The following is a 20,837-nucleotide window of genomic DNA, read 5'->3' as shown; positions in this document are numbered from 1 at the left end:
TTCAGCCTCGGGATGGGGACTCAACAGGACTCCAGTGCAGTTCTGCAGGTCACACTTTATTACACATAAACACACATACACACACATGTGTGAGTGCATGTGTGTCTATAGATCAGAAGACAGCTTTGTTGGTATTCTTCAAGTAAGTTCTATTTTTTGAGACAGAGCCTCCATTGGCCTGGAATTTCACCAGCTAGGCTGGCTGCCGGGGAACCCAAGGACCCACCTGTCTGCATCTCCTGTGTCACCATGGCTAGGATTATAGGTGCATGCCATCATGCCTGGCTCTTTTTCTCCCTTTGGTTTTTTGAGACAGGGTTTCTCTGTGTAGCTCTGGCTGTCCTAGAACTCACTAGGTAGACCAGGCTGGCGTCAAACTCAGAGATCCACCTTCCTCTCCCTCCCGAGTGTGCTGGGATTAAAGGCGTGTGCCACCACCACCACCACTGGGCTATGCCTGGCTTTTTAAGTTGGTTCTGGAGATCTGAACTCCAGCCCTCACACTTGAAAGGCAAATGATTTATTCACTGAGCCATCTTTCTAGCCCAATTTTTTATTTGTTAAAATAGCAACAACATAACATTTACTATTTTAATGGTGTCTTCTGGGATTAAATGCACCTATATTGTGTGGCCACCAATACTATTCATTTCTAGAACTTTTTAAAATTTTTTTTGTCATTTCAAATTGAAAGTCCACTTATTAAGGAGCTCTCTCTTCCTATTCCCTAGCCTTTAGCAACCACTGTGCTCTACCTTGTCTCTTATGACTTTGGCTTTTCTAGGTATCTGTGTAAATGGAATCATTCAATACATATGTTTTTGTGTCTGACTTATTTCAATTAGTATAGTGATTTTCATCTGTGCTGCAGCATTTGTTAGAACTTCTTGTTTTGTGTGGTTTGGGTAATCAAACCCAGGTCTTACACAGGCCAGGCAAGGGCTTGGCCCTGATTTCCTTCCTGGATAATGCTGTGGACTTTTCTTTCCCACCCGCCATTTCCTAAAGAACCGACATGAAGACTTCATATTAATTGTAAATGATTGGTCAATAGTTCAGGCTTATTACTAACTAACTCATAACTTAAATTAACCCATTTCTATTAATCTACATTCTGCCACATGGAGTTACCTCTCCTTCATCTTGCACCTTCTGTTTCCTTTCCATGTCTGGCTGACAAATTCTCTTACTCTGCCCTTCTTCTTCCCAGTGTCCTTAGTCTGGTTTTCCCACCTAACCTTATTCTGTCCAGCTATTGGCTAGTCAGCTTCTTTATTAACCCAATCACAGTGACACATATTCACATAGTGTAAAGGAATATTCCACATACAATAACACAGTGTTGCATTTATATGCTATCCTCTGCTGACCTATTTATCTGTGGATGGGCATTTAGGGTCTTCCCACTTCTCCCACCATGAATAATGGTGCTACAAACCCTGCTCTACAGATATCTATTGAAGAGTTTGCTTTTCATTCTGAGTGTTTATCCAGAAGTAGAATTGTTAGGTCATATGGTAATTCTATGCATAATATTCTATATTTCTGCACTTTAATTTTTACCTTTCACAGATAATTTTATGTAGCAATGTATCACATGGTAATTCTGTGTTTTTCTGTAGTGGCTACAACATTTTCTTTCCTGGCAGTGACATTCAAGGGTTTCGATTTTTCTACATCCTGGTCACCATTTGCTATTCTCTCTCTGTCTCTGTCTCTGTCTCTCTCTGTCTCTCTCTCTGTCTCTGTCTCTCTCTCTCTCTCTCTCTCTCTCTCCTTATTTAATATCCAAGTGGCTGTGAAGTGATATCTCAACGGGCTTTGGCTTGGATTTCCTAATGACTAGTGATGGACCTTTGTTCTCACTTGTGTATTCATAACTCCTTTACAGGAAGTGTCTGTTCACATCTTTGGCTCCCTTAAGAATTGTGGTGTTGGGGCCGAGGATGGAGCTCAGTTGTAGAGTGCTTGCCAAGCCTGAACGAAGCCCATGCTTGATCACCAGCACTGCATAAACTGTATATGGTCACGTGCTTGGAATCCTAGCACTTGGGTGGTGGAGACTGGAGGGTAAGAAGAAGGATAATAAAGTCATCTTTGGCTATATAACTAGTTTGAGGCCAGCCTGAGATACGTGAGTCTCTGTTTCAAAAACATAAGAACAGGCTGTTGTGTTTTTGCTGCTGAACTGTGAACATTCACTATGTAATTTGGACATTAACTTTCTGTCAACTACATGGCTTGCAAATAACCCTCTTGGTTCTGTGTGCTGTTCGCATTCTGTTGACAATGTCCTTGGATACAGAAAGCTTTAGTTTTGATGAATTGCAAACTAATTTTCGCTCTCATTGCCTGTTCCTTTTGTCCCACCCAAGAAACCACTGCCAAGTCTAATGTTGTGGAGATTCCCCCCTTTCCTTTGCTATAAGAATGCCACACTTTTAACTCTTGTGCTTAGGTCTTTGATTCATTTTGAGTCAGTTTTGTGTGTATTGTAAGGGAAAAGTCTGATTTCAGCCTTTGGCTACCTTAGTACTTTTGTCAAAAACCATTTGATCAGGGGCTGGAGATGGGCTTCACCAGGACAGTGATTGATTGCTTCACACACACAGGCCTTGGGTTCAATTCCTAGCACTGCAAAAACGAACACCATTTGTTCCCAATACGTAGGGTTTTGTTTTTGAACCCTCTCCTACTGCATTGGTTCAAGCATCTTCTATAGACCAAATGTGGCTCTTTTGGTTATTGTAGACTTGTGGTAAGTTTTGAAAGGAGCTTGAGACCTCTAGCTACAGTCTTTTGCAAGTTTATTTTTGCCTGTTCAGGTTCCCTTGAGAATCCATGTGAGTTTTGGGATGAGGTTTTGTTTGCTTTTACAAAAGATGTGATTGGAGCTGGGTGGGCATGATGGTTCATATCTGTAACTCAGCACTTGTGGGGTTGAGGCAGAAGAATTGCTATGAGTTTTGAGACCATCTTTGGCTACGTAGTGAGTTCCAAATCATCCTGAGATGCAGACTAAGTCACTATCTCAAAAAACAAAACAAAACAAAACAAACAAAACAACAACAACAACAAACCCCAAACTCCCCAAAGCAAAACAAAACTAAACATATTTTATTGATGGTGTTGTGTTGAATTTATAAACTGCTTTAGGCATTATCAACATGATAAAAATATGAAGTTTTTTATCCATATACATGAAATGTTTTTCCTACTCATGTTTTCTTTAATTATTGTTAGTAATGTCTCTTAGTTCTCAGGGTAAAAGTCTTTTGCCTACTTGGTTGTTAGTTTGTTATTGAGTCTCATTACCACCACCTCCACCACCACCATCACCATCAAATTGTTTCTTAAATTTCCAGTCTTGAGCTTGAGTTCTGTCCAGTGGTTTGCAATCACATCAACGAGAGAGTTCCTTATTATTGGATATGTTCAAGCAGTGATAAATGTTAAGGGCACCAACGGGAAAAAATTGTCCCCCTGTAGTTTATGTGCTGGAAGTTTTGTCCCCTGACGGTGCTGTTGGACGGTGATGACACTAGGAGGCGGTGCCTGGTGGAAGGAAGTTAGGTCCTGGGGTTCGCCCTTGACAGGGTGGTGGTGTAGTGGCCTGCCTTTGGTTCTCTGCCTCTAGGCCACCATGAGGTGACATTTCAGTGGCACGAGGTCTTGCCTTGCCACAAACCCCGAATGATGGGTCCAAGTGACCATGGACCCTCTGAAACCATGAGCGGTGAGTCCTCCTCCAAGTTGTTCTTCTCAGATGTATTTCCCCACAGTGAGGAGGGTTAGAACTTACTGTCCTTTCCTAATTCAAGGGTCTTCAGCTTCTCCCATAACTTTGAAAGAAAAAAAATCTGGCACTAGATGGTTGGATCTGGGTGAGTAACCTATAGGAGGCATTCAGAAAAGGGGTCACTAAACTGTGGTCTCAGTAGTGATTAATGAGTGGTCACCATGACCCAAATATTGTGAAACACACAAGTGACACAGAACTGATTTAGAGAAAAATTAAATTATATTTGTTTGCTTCTCTCTCTCTCTCTCTCTCTCTCTCTCTCTCTCTCTCTCTCTCTCTCTCTCGGAGGGGGAGGAAGGGAGGCAGGGAGAGATGGGAGGGGGGATGACAAGGGAGATGTCTTCCTCCACCCTTCTTTATCTTATATCCTGAGGCAGGATCCCAGAGCTGCTGGTTCAGCTCCTCTAGCCAGCCAACCTGCTCCAGAAGGAACCCCTCACCTCTGCCTCCTGTGCTCTAGGATTAAAGGGGGGCCACCACACCTACCAAGCATTTCTGTGGGTACCAGGAATCTAAACACCCATGAGAGTCCCTCCCTAAGCTTGCCACCACTACACTAGGAAAGGGTCACTTAAGAGTTAAATGCCACTGAGCCTGCTCTGGAGCTGACCTGCCACCATTCATTCTGAATGCTGATTCTATAGCTTGGTGCTTCAAAGACCTTTTGGTTTCCCAGGTTTCCCTGGGGCTGTTGCTTTTTATTTCTCAGGGATATTTTTTCCCCACTCACAATATGACTCCATTTATCTCCTCTTTGATAATTTCCAGTCACCTTGTTCCCAAGGACTTGGAAGCCCGATAAGCAGTGATAAGTCTTAACCTTATCCCCATTTCTACAACTCTTATACTCTTGAATTTTCTCCATCAGACGTATATGTGAAAAGTAGCACAAAGATTAAGTGGGAGTCAGTTAAGGTGTTTAAAATCTGGAGAATAACCTACATAATGAGATTTTTGATTTTTTAAAATTAGTTTTTATTGGCACGTATCAATTACATATGACAATGGGTTTCATTATGACATCCATACGTGAAAAAATGCGTTTTGATCATATTCACTCCCTAGTCCCCGCTGTGTTCCTTTCCTAGTACTGCTATCTCCTCTTCTCCCAATTAGTCCCCCTTTCATGCTTTTTAAAGGACCCAATGAGTTCAGTTGATTTGTTATGTTTTATTAATTTATTTTTTGTTCTCTCTCTCTCTCTCTCTCTCTCTCTCTCTCTCTCTCTCTCTCTCTGTGCACTTATATGTGTTTTTGCATTGGTGTGCATGTGGAGGTCAGAGGACAACTTGCAGGAATCAGTTTTTTCTTCCACCATGTAGTTTCTGAGGACTCAGGTCTTTGGGTTTGGTGGCAAGTGTCTTTACCTACTGAGCAATCCTACCAGCTTCCAGATGAGTTTATCAGGTTTGCATAGAAGAACCTGGGCAAGGGCTTATTTACAGGGGCGCAGGCAGCTTAGTGGGGCTATACCACTGAAGAAAATGTAAAAGCCGTTTTTTTATAGGAAGCATAGGGCCTGCAAATGTGCCAACAGCAGTAGCCGGAGGAGCAGGAATTACTGTACCATTTAATGATCTAAAAATGTCCTTTTTGGCTATTAACTGTGTAGTTTGGATAATATGAGTTTCCCCCAGGAGGGCTGTTAGTGGTAGGCATCAGTCTGATTAGGTAACAGTTTCTGTGGCCTCTTTCACACCCTCATCCATGTGCCCCCACACGCAGCGTGGGTGGTGGTGAGGATGGTGTAGTGGGTCCCAGGGGCAGCATTACCTTAGTAATTTTCTGGTAACACTCAGCTCACAGACATGGAACTGCAGTTTACAGGAAGCCATCTGTCTTTCTCAAAACAGTTCAGAAAAGGAATCCATTTTCTTTATATAAATCCCCTTTGTCTTGTGATGTATAAATCATGCCTTCGTAAGAAGCCCTCTGAGGTATCAATTCAAGGCATTCTCTCAAAACATCATCTCTCAGCACGGCCCTTTGATGCAAGATAATCCTTTATGGTTGCTGAAAAGGCAAAATTCATCCAGAGTTTCCCTGAATTTCCCTGAAAGATTAATGTCAAGGCCATCCCTAGGTGCAGTCTGGTTGGAGGAAGGTAGCAAATGGTGATGGTGTTGATGTTCTCTTTAGAGTCCCTTGGCCTCATTTATTAGTGCGATTTGTATGTCCAGCCATGGTGTGCTGTGGCTCATGGCTGGGTCACCGGAACCACTTTCTCCTGACTGTTGATAGATGACAGGAGCCCCTGCCTCTTGTGCTGGAGCAGCACATAGCAACCTCTGACTCGCTGATGCCCGATGGGAGGAGGTTTATAAAGCTGTGCTCTTTGGCTTTAGAGCCAGACAGACCCACAGTGCCGTTATGCCCCAAGAACTATCTATAAGAGTGGGTCGAGGCTAGACTTCTCTGGAGAGTTTCATATTGCATGATTTCTGCTCCTCATGAGCCTTCTTGTCCTATCCCTTTACAGGCGAGGCACTCCCTCCATAAATCACTTGGACATAAACCACCTTCTCAGGGCTGGCTTTGAGGAAACCCTTAATCAGGTCAAACTTGAGCTGACCCAAAGACCTCACAGGAAGTTCTTGGTCTAGAAGCAAAGGAACTGTACAGTGGTTCTGGGGGTTGAGGTTAAATGCCCCCTCAAGGAAACTGCAACCTCTCCAGTCTTAGTGACTTTGCTCTATGTATAATGTACTTGATTGAAACTTGGGCCAACAACCTCTTGTTGCCTACAGGCAGTGTGAGCAGGGTGCTCGCAAGGAATTGGACCTGCCTGGACTCTCTATGCTGCTTTGGCTTGTCGGATGACTTTCTCAGCTGTAAGATATCACCTTGCTCTCCAGGAGTTTGCTGTGCACTAACACTGGGAAAAAGACATTGAAATAAGGTAGGATGCAGAAATCATCTGTGAAGATGTCACAGTCTGTACATCAGGTAGCTCAGAAGCTTGAGCAGTCATTCTGGGATGTGATAGCAAGGGCATTTTGATGAGTGGATCTGAAATGAGCCTAGGAGAACTGGTTGAGAGACCAATTAGGTTTAAGAGACCATATTTGGTTTAAGGCTGGAAAAGACATCGCATTGTGCTGGCAACTTTTATGACCTCACATGGCAATTATAAACTATAATTCAATGTATACTTTATTATATAGGACTCTTGAAAGTGACTCACAGCAAAAAGGAACATCTGTGACCAGGAGGATGGCTCAGTGGGCAGGGACTCTTGCTGTTGAGTCTAAGATTTCAGTCAGTCCTTGAGAGCCATGTGGTGGAAAGAGAAAACCAATTCCTGCACATTTTCTTCTGATCTTTATGTATGTATCCCCATCCTGATAAATAAATAGATGTAAAAAAATATGAACTTTTCCATTCCCACTATACCTGACTGAGCTGTGGGCTTGTTTTGGTCAGTGAACATACACTTTCAGGGTCATTTCCCCATTTTCTTGCTGGAAATACATATGTCCAGGCTGCTCTTTCTAGAAACAACTTTGCAAGCACATCTATTATGTCCCTGAATAAAGAAACTGCTCTGCTAGGTTCAATGGCACAGGCCTGGATTCATAGCTGTTTGGGAGACTGAGACAGGAAGATTACAAGTTCATTCTGGACTTCAGAGTGAGTTTGATGCCAACTTGGACTATATCATGAGACCCTGACTCGGAAACCAAGCCAAACCCAAACAAAACAATGCCGGGATTCTCAGACTCTTGCGAGCTTAGGTGACGCTGATGAGAGATCCTGTTGTTAGTGTTTTCAAACTGTGACAAAATGCCTGGGAAAACAAAACAAAACAAAAAACAAACAAACAAAAAACCCCAAGGGACAAAAGGCTTATGTCTTAGTTACTTTTTCTGTTGTAATAAAATACCCTGACGAAAACATCTTAAGGGAAGAAGGTCCCCCACCCCTCCACACACACCATTTAAAGGTATAGTCCACCCTGGTAGGGACGTCCTGGTGGCAGGAACTGGAAGCAGCTGGTCACATAGCATCTGCAGTCAGGAAGCAGAGCATAATGACTTCTGCTGTGTAGTTTATTTCTCTTTTTTTTATGTGGTTCAGGACCTCAGCTTATGGAACAGTGCCACCTACATCCAGGGTGGGTCGTCTTACTTCAGTGACACTAAACTGAATAGTCCCTTTCAGACATGCCCAGAGGCATGTCTCCTAGGCGATTCTAGATCTTGTCAAGTTGATAATATTAGCCATCACAACTTATTTGGCTCAGGATCTCAGTCCATGGATGGCTGAATCCATTGCTAGGGGTCTGGTGAGGCAGAACATCTTGGCAGACCAAATGTGGTTGGCACAGTGGCTACTTCACTCTTGGTGGCCAGGAAACATAGAGATGACAAGGGACTGAGGACATACCCCATGTGCTCCACTTCCTCCAATCAAAACTCACCTCCCAGTTTCTGTGTCCTCTCTATAAATAATGCCATAAATTATAAGTCCATCAATGGATTAGCCCATTGATTAGGTGAGAGTCCTGGTGACTCCATCAGTGCTGGGAAATGGTATCCACTGGGGACTTGAGCCTCTCTTGGGAAACACATCTCACCCCAACTACAACAGCCCAGTTAAGTTTATTAAGACGCTTTACTTGCCTTGGGAACACAGACGTGTAGAGAACTATTTTCTCACTGAATACAAACAGCTAGCTCCTTGTAGCATTGATGGACACAAAAACATCAATCAGAAATGGAAAAAAAATTGAGTTAGGAATCCTTTGCTTTATGCAAAGCTCTGGAAGGCTCACCCTGATCACACAGAAATTTGTTGGCTTACAGAGACTGGAGCCTGAGTGCTCCCTAGGAACTGTGATTGTACCCATTAATTATTGTGTTTGCAGCCCACATGAAGATCCGGGGGGTGGCGGGGTCTTCTTTCTCCCAATGGCTGCAGCTGTGTGTTAAGGATCCAGGAAAGTCCCATTTTTTCTTTCTTTATTCTGCAGCGGAACATCTGTTGTTCAGACTCGTATCTTTAGGGCTGCTGTGAGCTCACTTCTTCAAACCCATTTTGTTTCCTGTCACCCCAAATTCAGCCATAAATCTCCTCTCCTGTTTTCCTCATTGTTAGAAGTTGCTTTGGAGCTGGGTTGTATGTTACCTATTGTTTCTGTCTTGTGTCTGTCTCCTCCGCCCTGCTTAAATGAGCCCTTTCTTCTCCGCACACCACCATCATTTTGGGGTAATCTTCCAGATGATCTACGGAAATCCTTATGCTGACTATGAGCAGAGAGGCTCATGTCCTCCTCGAAGCAGCATTTTCTTCTTATTGAAGAGCAGATCTTAAGCTTTCTGAAATAATCTGCTGGTTACTTGTAGATGGCACTTCCCTTACCAGTGAGATCAAGTATACTATGGAGGAGCATCCTTGAGATTCACAATAGCATCTTAAAGGAGACTTTTTTTTTTGACATGGTCTCACTATGTAGCCAGGCTGGCTTTGAGTTAATCTATCCTGCCTCAGCCTCCCAAATGCTGTGATTACAGGCATGTGATACCATGTTTTGGCACAAGAAGGCATTGTTTTGCTGAGAATGAGCCATCAACTTGGCACTCCACCTTTCTCATGACAGGGGACCATCTTCCCACTGCACAGCTTTGAAAGGAGACAAGGGTGGAGAGTTACTTTCTGCTTATACCCTGAGGCTGGTTCTATCAGGTGCATTGAGTGTTGAGTGTTCTGGTACATTGAATGTTAACAATATCCACCCCTCGGTTTTTTTTTTTTTTTGAGACAGGGTTTCTCTGTGTAGCCCTGGATCTCCTTGAACTCACTCTGTAGACCAGGCTGGCCTTGACTCACAGAGATCTGCATACCTCTGCCTCCTGAGTGCTGGGAATAAAGGCTTGCACCACCAAGCTTGGCTTGAATGTTGATAATGCATATATTAGCTTGCATTATGTGGCAGATATTTTGTCTTTCAGAGTATTTCTTTTTCTTTAGAATGTTATTGTTCAGTTAGCCATTCTGAGTGGGTTATGTGTTGGGAATTTTGTTGTATATTGGGAAACAAACATGAAAAGACAATGTTTAAGTTCAAGTTTTTTATATTGTAGTGAGGAAGTGTCTTGGTTTTGTTTGTTATTGTAATAGAATATCCTGACAAAGGTGGCTTAGGGGAGTTAGACTTTGACTCAGAATTCCAGGTTCCATTCCATCAGCGTGGGGAAGCCAAGGCAGGGCCTTGAAGCAGCTGGTCACAGCTTCACATCCACAGTCAAGAGCGGAGAGAGGAATGAATGCGTGCCTGCTTCTGCATTTCTTACACAGTTCAGAAGCCAAACCCAGTCATGGTGCAGCCAGGCTGAGTCTTCTCACATCAGTCAAAGCAGTCGAGACAACACCCCCACCATGACATACCCACAGGCCAAAGGGATCGAGACAGTCCCTTGCTGAGTCACTGCCCAGCTGTGTCAAGTTGACAATTAGAACTATCCATCACAGGAGGGCACAGAGCAGTTAGAACCTTTTCATGCAGTGTGCAAGGCCTTTATAATGCGAGATGGAATTACATGTATGTGCAATGAAGGTGTGAGGGAAGCCGCTTGACTGTAGATACATTCACAGCTAGCAATTTACCCCTACTACTTTATTCATAAACTACTAATATGGATAGGTGATTTTCCATCAATCATGTCTAAATATTTTATAGAATTCTTTTATCAGCAGTGTTATTTACTAGTATGTTTTCCAATTTCCAGAAGGTTTTTCTTTCTGACTTTGGTTCATCCTTCCTTATTTATTGGTAAGCCTTGCTTTATAAGAAAATGATTATATTTTTATAATAATGGATAAGTATAAGGCTTATCATCATGGTTAATTTTACTAAGTATTCCATGCATGTTTCAAGTCGATATCTAACTTTTAATTATTTGTTATATATATATATATATTTATATATATATATACACACACACACACTTACATACATATATACACATACCAAATATATACCATATATATAATATATACCAAATATATACCATATATATACCAAATATATATCATATGTACATTCAAGTATTTCACTTGTGTCAATTAAAACTTCTTTATTTTTGCTTTTTTTTGTTTCATCATCTATAATTTGCCAAGCGAGGCATATAAAGATGTTCCACTTGACTGGCTTTATCTAGTTCTCCTTGTAATTGTTTTGATTTCATACATTTTGAGGTTATGTTGCTGAGTAATTTTTCTTTTGAGATTTTTTTCTTATGAATTATTGTCTTTGACATACAATGTGTCTCTATTTATCTGTTATAATTAAGGTGACAGTATAATTTACCAACCAAACAGAGAAATACTTTGGGAGTGAACATGGAGTCTGGGGCAATGCTTAGACATTCACTGAGATTTAGTAGGTAGAACCAGGGCCATCCTGGGCAAACCAGGGAGTTTCATAGACATATTCATAATACTTAAGCTTATGATGTTTTTTGTTTTTCACATCTATTATATATTCTTTCGTCAAAACAGATCCCCACTGAACCTGAGTATTACTGGGAGAATCCTGAGGGCTTGGTGTAGAAGTAGCTTGTTAGGTTGTCTTTGCTTTGTTTTCAAAAATACCTAAGGGGAAAACTGAGCCATATACATTTAAGTAAATCATTTGATGATGATGATGATGATGATGGTGATCATGTTGGTGTTTACTGGTGTTTCCCTGCATGTATGTCTGTGCACCATGTGTGCCTGGTGCCCACAGAGGCCAGAAAATGGTGTTGGTTTCCCTGGAACTGGAGTCACGGAAGGTTGTGAATCATCATGTGGATGCTGGGATATGAACAACAGTCATCTGGAAGAGTAACCAATGCTCTTAACTGCTAAGTCATTCTCTAGCCTCCTCAATATTTTCTCAAAGATTTAATTAAGGGCTGGGTAGAAGGCTTAGTCAATAAAGTACTTGTCTGAGTTTAGATCCTCAATACCTACTTAATAAAAGTTGTGTGTGATGGCATGTGCCTATAGTCCCCGTACTGAAGAGGGAGCACATGGAGATCTTTGGGGAATCCCTGACTATCCAGTTTAGCCAAATCATTGAGCTCCCATCCAATGAGAGAACCTGTGGAGAATTCATGAGAAAGTCAGCAGACATCAACTTCTGGCCACTACATGCATCCACACACTCATGCACATACATAAACATGTACACACAATGTTTTAAATAACTTTATAGTTTTTGTCAGATACAGAGAATGAATTTGGATCCAAGAATTTGGTTGTAGAGACCTTGTGCCACACTAGACTTTCTGAAGAGGGAAAGGCCTGTTCAATAGGCTGCAATATTCAGTTTATAAGCTGGACATATGAACATTTCTACATTCTGATATCATTGGTAGACAGTGGAATACCCTCCCACCTTCCCTCCCTCCTTTCTTTTCTCAGGGGTATGTGTGGAGGCTTCATGCCAATGTTTGGAGTCTTCCTTCATGGCTCTCCACTGTACGCATTGAGTCAGGGTCAGTCTCTTAACTGAACCTAGAGCTCACCATTACAGCCAGCCTAGTCTAGTCCAGAGCATTACTGGGATCCCCTGCCTCTAGCTCCCAAGTGCCGGGTTTATAGTGGGCAGCTATTCCCACCTGGCATTTACATGGGTTCTGGGGGTCTGAACTCCAGTCGCTTGGCTTGCCAGTGGGTGTTTTATTCACCAAGTCATCCCTCGTGCATAGTTTTAAAACACAACTCTGTTTGGGGATTCTCACTAACATAGGTAGTGAAAACCTATCCCTGTCCACTGTGGAAACCCCAGTTTCTGCAGCTTGACTGCCTGATGGAGGCTTTGCACCCTGAGTCTGAGCAGAGACAAGTTCTGTGATTGTTCTGTGTGCTGGTTGCATGTTTGCCCTACTCCACCCATGGTGTAGATGGTCTTGACCTTGAAGGACCTGAGTTCTGCCTCTGTATCCCTCACAGGTCTTGTCTACTGTCTTTTGTGGGACAGTTAAGAACCCCACTCTCTTTATGCTTTTCAAGAAAAGAATAAATCACAAGTAACTGTGGTCACCTTTGTTAATTAGCTAGATTGGCATTTCACACATCTGAACATCGTATAGTACATGATGAACTCATACAATGTTACCTGTCAGGTACATTTTTACAAAGACAAAAACCATAATGCAATGTGTGCATTAACATTGGGACTAATTCTCCTTTCACCCCAAGTTAGTGCAGACTCATGGTTCTCCTCAGAAATAGGCTGTGGTCAAAATCCATCCCTGAGCTCTGTCGAATGGACTTCATTTTTCAGAAGCAAAGAAAGACATCGAATTCTGGATGTCCTATTTTTTTCCCAACATTAGATTTTGAAGTGGAAAGCAACAGAGCTGCCTGCTTTCTGCTTGTGTGTGCACGTGTGTGCATGTGCCTGTGCAGGTCAGGATAACCTTGGGTATTGTTCTCCAGGCACTGTTCACTACTTTTTAAAAAACATTTGAGATGGTTTCTTGCTGGTCTGGGACTCGATAACTAGGCTAGGCTGGCTGGTCAATGCCCAGGGACCTGCCTGTGTCCACCTCCCCAGCTCTGGGATTACAGGTGTGTGCTACCATGCCTATTTCTTCTCTCTCTTCTCTTCTCTTCTCTTCTCTTCTCTTCTCTTCTCTTCTCTTCTCTTCTCTTCTCTTCTCTTCTCTTCTCTTCTCTTCTCTCTCTTCTCTTCTCTTCTCTTCTCTTCTCTTCTCTTCTCTCCGCTCCTCTCCTCTTCCCTCCCTTCCCCTCCCCTCCCCTCCCCTCCCCTCCCCCCCTCCCCTCCCCTCCCCTCCCCTCTCTCCTCTCCTCTCCCCTCCCCTCCCCTCTCCCCTCCCCCCTCCCCTCCCCCCTCCCCTCTCCCCTCCCCCTTCCCCTCCCCTCCCCTCCCCTCTCCTCTCCTCTCTTCTCCTCTCCTCTCCTCTCCTCTCCTCTCCTGCCCTCCTCCTTTCCTTTCCTTTCCTTTCCTCTCCTTTTCTTTTCAACTTGGGTTCTGGGGTTCAAACTCAGGTCCTTAAGCATGCAAGGCAAGGGCTTTACTGACTGAACTGTTTTCTCAGCCCCTAATTTCTTAGTTTAGAATACTATAGACCTCTTCCCCACTGGAAGGACCCTTTCATCTGCTAGCAGGCCTGTGAGAGGCATGGATTGACCAGGTCAGCAGAGTCACAGAGGCTGTGAGAAGATGGTCCCATGCATGTTTCCATCTTCATCATTTATGGCATCTCCACCTTTACCTCTTAAAAAGCTTTTTAATTGTTGTTTAATTAGTGTGTGTGTGTGTGTGTGTGTGTGTGTGTGTGTGTGTGTACATGTGTGCCTGTGTGTGTCACTGTGGAGGTCAGAGGACAACTTTTGGGAGGATTCTCTCCTTCCTCTCTGTGGGCCCCAGAAATCAAACTCAAGTCGTCAGGCTTGGCAGCAAGCACCTCTACTCTGAGACACTTTGCTGGCCCCCAACTTTATCTTTTGGCGAAAGAGTCTCAATCTGTTAATGTTGATTGAAACACATTCTTTGTAATTTTCTTAAGTATATGTAAATTTAAAACCCTATTTTAATATTGTTACATGTATAGCAACCAGGAGACTAAAGTAAACAATAACAAAAATAACAAAGTAGGAAATGAACTAAAATTATTTTAATGCATCACATCCAAGCAGAAGCAAAATTGCCACATTGAATACAATGAGGCTGCTGCAGATGACATGATGTTGCTGATGCCACTGCTGTGCACAGGCTTGGTGCTGCTGATGCCACTGCTGCAGATGACATGGTGTAACTGATGCCACTGCTGTGGGCACAGGCTTGGTGCTGCTGATGCCACTGCTGTGGGCACAGGCTTGACTAACTTGTACTGTGTATCATAGGTGACTCAGTTTTTCATTTTTTTTTCCAAACACAGTGAGACTTTACGTGACCTGAAGAACTTCCACCCTCACTGGGCCCTGAGGGATTCTTTAGCAGCATTTTTCTCTGGACTCCACCTCGTTAGCATCTGGAAATTAAGAGTAGCACTACCTGAAGGTGGGCTAGGAACTAGTGAATAGAAATGTGGGCACTGAGCTTTCCAAATTTTTTAGAGTGAAAATCTAGAAGATTTGGAATATAATGATATTAAAATATAAATATCAAAGAAATGAAGAGGGGAAAATTATTTACTTTTTTTGAGAATTTCCTACACAGTACTATATTTCCATTATTTCCACTCAGCCTCTCCTCCTCCAACTCCTTCTGTCTCCCAACTCTGTTTCAAATTCATGAATTTTTCTTATTATTTACATTTAGAAAATTGTTTGGAGGGTTGGAAAGATGGCCCAGTAGTAAGCACTTGTTGCTGTTGCAAAGGACCCGAGTTCAGTTTCCGGCACCCACTTGATGGCTCACAACTGCCTGTAAATCCAGTTCCAGGGTATTTGATGCCCTACTGGCCTTCTGGACACACACACACACACACACACACACACACACACACACACACACACACACACACACATCTTTAAAACACTTTTAGCAACAGGATCTCATGTAGTCCAGACACCACAACTGTCTGTAGCCAAGGGTCATCTTGAGTTCTGATCCTCCTGCTTCCACTTCCCAAGTTGCTGGCATTATAGGCTTGCTCTATCATACCCAGGTAGGGAAGAAAATTATTATAAGAATTTTGGAAAGTTTTTCACAGTCTCTGCCTGGGAAATTAAATGTTATTCCACAAGTGATTTTGGGTTTCAGGACAATCAAGTGACCAGATCAGAAGGCCACCATGGGTGGGACCACACTGAAGGCAGAGAGGAGGAGGGGGTCTAGTGATTGGCAGTGATTACATCAGACTGGGCAGGGCCTTTCAGCAGAGACATTGGTCCCACACTGGCCTGAGATCGCTTCTCCAAGTGGTTCCTGTGGTTCACAGTTCTGACTCTCCTGGACCTGTGCTTAGAGACAGGGAGAGCTTTGCTCAAGCTCACATTCTTCCTTACAAGTGCATGTACAACAGGCAGCTGGCTAGTGTGGAGTTATCAAGCCTCAACTTCAGGCAATACTGAAGGGCCACCAAGTTTTGGAGCCCCTGTAGAACCCAGCTGAGTAGTGAGCCGTAAGTCAGTCACAGGTAGGCTTTCTGCCTGCCAATCTGCTGTTTGAACTCTGCCCTACAGTTGATCTCCTGAGAGTTCTCCCATGTAAAATGTCCACATACACTTTTTCATCTCAGAATCTGATTGTAGAGAACTCAATCTAAGACCACCATCAATGAGATCCTTGGGTGGAGTGGATGGAACTTTGTGCTGTCATACCCCTAGCTCTTGGCACAATGCCTGGTGCATAGAGGATCCATGAACACTTGTTGAATGAGTCAATAAATGATGGATTTGAAGAAGTCAAGAATGACTACCATTATTCAGCCTTTGGATGGTAATTTGATAATGGGGTTATGGTGTGTGTGTGTGTGTGTGTGTGTGTGTGTGTGTGTGTGTGTGTATGATTAATTTAACTTTACCCTTTCTTTGGTCTATATTTATTGCTCAGTCCCATACATTCTCTATAATCTTGAGCCCATGCCTTCCCAGGAGACCAACTGTAGGATATAGAGTTAGAACAATAGTTTGGCAGACAAAAAAAACCTGACCTGTAATTCAATGACAACTCACAAGCCAGCTGGGTTCTACAGAGGCCCCGCAACTTGGCTGGCCCTTCAGTATCGCCTGAAATTGGGCCTTAGTATCTCCATACCAGCCGGTTGCCCACCATCCCACCTTGCACCATCCCTCCTAAATACACATTGTGTGGTTTTCTTGAGGCATTTCTAGCTGTTTCAGAGGAATTAGGAGATGGTGCCAGTTTGAATCAGGCCTCTGACTCCTTCTCCATGTTCCTACCTGATAACCTTAGTTGAAAGTCCGTGCCTGCTGGTGTCTGGGGCGTGGCATACCCTCAAGAGTGGAGTCCAGATTCAGGGGCCGCCTATATGCATCAACGCATAAAGTGACAAGAATTAGACCAGGTTGGGGCGCCTCTGACTCCTTCTCCATGTTCCTACCTGATAACCTTAGTTGAAAGTCCGTGCCTGCTGGTGTCTGGGGCGTGGCATACCCTCAAGAGTGGAGTCCAGATTCAGGGGCCGCCTATATGCATCAACGCATAAAGTGACAAGAATTAGACCAGGTTGGGGCGCGGGGAGGAAATGCTTGGCTTCATGATTGCTCCAAATTTCATTTCTGAGGTGTCCAGGAGCACCCCCATAGTGGGGATGGGAAGATTACCATTTTAACGAGCTCAGTCTCCCTGTAGTTTATAGCTTCCTCTCACCCACGGCAAATCTAATGGGCAATTGCTTTCTCTCTTAAGGTAGCCATTCTGGGTCAGACATTCCTCCCTACCGTTAGGCAGCCTCATAAAGTCTGTTATGGCTCCTTCCTTTAATTGGAATTCCAGGCCATTAAGTAGTGGCCTAATTTGCCTGCCATAGACCGGTTCTCATACTGTCTTTGTCAAAAGAAGCAAAAGTAGATTTGGGCATGGGTCTCTTTGTTGTTCCTTTTTCTTTTCTTTTTTCTCTCTACTCTTCCTCCTTTTTTTCTTCATCTCTTTTTGTTTTTTGAAACAGGGTCTTATAATATAGCCCAGTCTGGAACTTACTATGTATAGTCCAAGATTGCCTTAAGCGCTCAGCATTCCCTCTGCCTCAGTGATGAGATTTCAGATGTCTACCACTGCTTCTGGCCTCTCTGTCTCTCCCTCTGTATATATGTGTGTATGGGTGCATGTGGACACGTGTATATGTATGTGCATGTGCTTGTGAAGGCCAGAGTCCATGTCTAAGTTTCCTTCCATCTCTCTCTACTTTAGTTTTTGAGGCAGGGTCTCTCCCTGAGCCTGGAGCTCATTGGCCCAGCGAGGCTGCCTGCTCTCCTGTCCTTCCTTTGGGGCTTGTGTCATAGACTCTGTCCTCTGCATTTTGCTTTTCCATAGGTACTTGGGATCCCGACCCAGGACCTTGGGCTTGTGTGGCATCTTAGCAACCAAGCCATCTCCTCGGCCCCTTTGTTCCATTTCTTAGATCAATTGAATGTAGTTTAGAGAAGGACTTAGGGAGTGGAGGTGGAGAAACCCCACTAAGACAGAGTTGTGAAAATGTGGACAGAGCTGGGTCCTGGGAGGGAACTGTGTGTCTGCTGCTGTGTTTTACACACACGTATTTGCAAGATCCAGGTAGAGGACAGTGCAGGATGACTTAGAGAAGATGTTGAAGATGTTGAACCTGGACGAACTGGAGTCCTGGGGGGAAAGCTTTGGAATTGCTGTGTTATGTGGAAGTCTCCATAGCTTGGGGCCAGGGGTGCAGAGAGAGAGCTGGGTGTACGTACTGAATTTCCAACCTTCAGTTCACTGGTCCAGGGAGGGCTCCTTTCTCATGTGGAGAGTCTCAGGGGACTGCACTGACTGGGGGAGCCTTAATCAGCAAATATCGTTTTTAGACCAGAAGAACTAAAGAACTAATCCAGGAAGTGTCTGTGTTCAATGGGAGGGGAGTTTCTGATCAACCTCAGAGTGAATGTTGAGTTTTTCAAATGAGAGGGCCCATGGAGGCCCTGGCCTGCTGGAGTCCTTTTTTTGTGATCTTATCTGTGTCCCAGCTGCAAGTTTCTCCCCAGAGTCTGCTGTTGACATAGTAAGAACTCTAGCTGACATTTAGTACCAGCCCCTGCCTTCAGGCTGTCACTCTGTGAGTCCCTTAGTCCTGCTGGATCCCTAGAACAAAGCTAATCTGCCATTTTACACCTGGGCTTGTCACCTTTCATTTCTGGCTTCTGACTTCTGTCTCCAGGGAAATAAAGGCGAAGTTTTCTCTTTTGCCCTCACATCCTCCTGACATCTATTATTCCACTCCTGGGCGCCTGCCCCAAAAGGGCATGCAGCCATGCCACGCTACCCCTCTGTTTTGTAGTGTAAAAATCATTTCTGAGGTGTTGACCTGCTCATTTTTCAGTTTTAATTTTAGGGAGTAAAGAATCCTCACGACAACAAAACAAAAGCCTTTTAGAAACTCGCCCTTTCTTTTCTTCCCTCCCTCCCTGCCTTCCTCCCTCCCTCCCTTCCTCCCTCCCTCCCTCCCTCCCTCCCTCCCTCCCTCCCTCCTTCTCCCCCTGCCTCCCTTCCTACCTCTTTCTTTTTCTCTCTTTTTCTCTATTTCTTTCTTTTCTTTCTTTCTTTCTTTCTTTCTTTCTTTCTTTCTTTCTTTCTTTCTTTCTTTCTTCTTTCCTTCCTTCCTCACCCCCTTCTCTTTTTCTTTCGAGTGTGTATGTAGTCCAGGCTGCCCTTGAGCTTACTATGTAGCCAAGAATGAGTTTACACTCCTGATTCTTCTGCCTCCACCTCCCTGAGTGGAGATTATAGACAGGTGCCATCATGGCAGTGTATAGGTTCAAATCCCAAGCTTGGTGCATGCTAGGCAGGTGCTCAGCCAACTGAGTTACACTCCCAGCCCCAGAAGCTGTTTCTTTAAGTTAAAACAGTATTTTATTACTTTCTGTGTACGTATGTATAAAGTCTGTGCACCACGTGCGTGCGGTACTTAAGGAGGTCAGAAAAGGGCATTGACTGACTAATTTGAAACTGGAGTTACAGAAGATTGCAAGCTGCCATGTGGGTGCTGGGAATGGAAGCCAGCTCACGTGGAAGAGTAGCCAGTGCTCTTAACCTCTGAGCCATTTATGTCCCCACCCCTAGAAGCTGTTTCTTGATAGAAAGATTTTTGAGCAAAGAGGTTTTAGAAGAAAAAACAGAAGATCTACACACTCACAGTGGAACTTCAGGCATGAAGGCTCCAGGAAGAGGTATTTTGGGGGTGACACACACACACACAGGCACACGCACACGCACACGCACACGCACACACACACACACACACACACCAAATCCATAAAAATACTAAATTGGAAACCATAATACATATACAGAAAACCAGTAAGACAAAAAAAAAGTGCCCAAACAAAGCAATATGAGGAAAAAAACAAATATGCAAAAATACCATTGAGTTCATTTTGTGTTGGCCATCTACAGCTGGGCATGGGGTCTACTCATAAATGTGCTCAATATACAGTGGGACTCCATTAGAGAAAATGAATTTTTCCTTTGCAAGTAGATGTCAATTGCAGATAGCTTCTTGGTTAGGAATGGGAACCCATGTCCACTTTTTCCTTTCAATACCGGGACCCCATCTGTCTTGGACCTGTCCAGGCTCTGTATATGCTACCACAGTCTCTGTGAATTAATACGTGCATCACCCTATTCTATTTGGAAGACATTCTATTGTTATTCATCGCCTATGGCTCTTGCAAACTTTCTGCCTCCTCTTCTGCATAATTCCCTGAGCCCTGAGGAGGGATTTGTCCCATTTAGAACTGAGTGTTCCAAAGGCTCTCACTCTCTGTGCATTGTCCAGGTATGGCTCTCTGTGTTAGTCCCCATCTATTGTAGGAGGAAACTTTTCCAATGATAGCTGAGCAGAATATTCTTAGGAGTCATTTTATTGATGTGTTCTCTTTGCAGAACAATAGTACATCTCTTCCTTTACTTTACCTTTCTTTTTCCTATGTTTTAAGATGTCTGTGGTAAATTAAAGAGTTTACAGGGTTTTAGGTGGGAATATAGCAGAAGTAGAAAGTGAATGACAGTTTCTCAGTGGCTTATGTGACATTGACTGTCTCTTTTTTTGAGGAAAGGGAAACATTTTTGTTCACTTGAGTCACAGTGCATCACATCCAGTATTGTTGCTGTTTATTGGCTCTTAAAAGTTTCTGTGAAAGGCAAGCTAGGATGTAAGGATGTGAACTGTGGTGCATATGGTCAGTTGGTCCTGGGAACTGATACTCCTTCTGGAAAATGAATATACATCATCATCCCAGGACTCTCTTTCAGCTGGGGTGTTAAGAAGTTGATTCTGTCAGTTAGGTGGATTCAAACAAAGCTAGGACTGAAAGAGATTCTAAGTCTATTTCCATGTTGTCTAGATTAGTTTGAGTGATCATGGTCAGCAAAGCCATAAAA

General features: G+C 43.6%; 1 long non-coding RNA gene across 4 annotated transcripts in view; it reads left to right on the top strand.

Annotated features, from left to right (window-relative positions):
• LOC128100470 (uncharacterized) overlaps nucleotides 1–20,837 on the top strand; it is an 81,063-nt gene that overhangs the window by 40,377 nt on the left and 19,849 nt on the right. For all 4 annotated transcript variants that reach the window (XR_008214808.1, XR_008214812.1, XR_008214807.1 and 1 more), the window contains one exon: nucleotides 6,550–6,701. This is a non-coding gene — a long non-coding RNA (uncharacterized LOC128100470). The remainder of the gene's footprint in view (nucleotides 1–6,549; nucleotides 6,702–20,837) is intronic.

Source organism: Peromyscus californicus, unplaced genomic scaffold (genome assembly GCF_007827085.1).
Source record: "Peromyscus californicus insignis strain IS unplaced genomic scaffold, ASM782708v3 Scaffold_11__1_contigs__length_118956290, whole genome shotgun sequence".
Lineage (NCBI taxonomy): Eukaryota > Metazoa > Chordata > Mammalia > Rodentia > Cricetidae > Peromyscus > Peromyscus californicus.
The sequence above is the reverse complement of the archived record's forward strand: the minus strand, read 5'-3'. Positions and strand labels throughout refer to the sequence as shown.